A 554-nucleotide genomic window follows, 5' to 3' on the forward strand; every position below is an offset into this window, starting at 1 on the left:
CAATGTCAGAAATTCTTGATCTGAGTTACCTTACAGCTCAGCATAACAGCATGGCTTTACTTCTTATATTCATTTTTATACTTTTCTCCTGGATGATTAAGACCAAGGTAAAGCAGGACCTATGCAACAAGAGTTGTAGCTTTTGGGTCTGATGAGGTCAGTGAAATCCCCTCAGGATTTATCCTGAGATCCTATACCTCAGATTGTAGTACCTTTGTCAATGTCAGCCATATGGATGAATGACGGCCATTGCTTGGCCAATGTGCTCTCTGTGAAAGCCTGAGAGAATGTTTTCTCTCCATGAGACTCTCCTTAGGCACACTGTACATCATCGATCACTTTCATCTTTGGCCCCATAATCTTCTTGATCAGAATATTTGAGAAACTGCCGAATTACATGAAGTTACAGTACAAGTTCTCCTATGTCCTGAGTCTTACTTGACTATAGAAGGCTAGGGCCAAAACGTTAGCTTTCCTTCAGCCCTCCTTTTTCTCTAATTTTGGTCTGCAAACTTAGGTTGTTAGACATCCAGAAGACAAGCTTATTGTTATTA

This window comes from Octodon degus, unplaced genomic scaffold (assembly GCF_000260255.1).
Source record: "Octodon degus isolate 3935 unplaced genomic scaffold, OctDeg1.0 scaffold00014, whole genome shotgun sequence".
In the NCBI taxonomy this organism is placed as follows: domain Eukaryota; kingdom Metazoa; phylum Chordata; class Mammalia; order Rodentia; family Octodontidae; genus Octodon; species Octodon degus.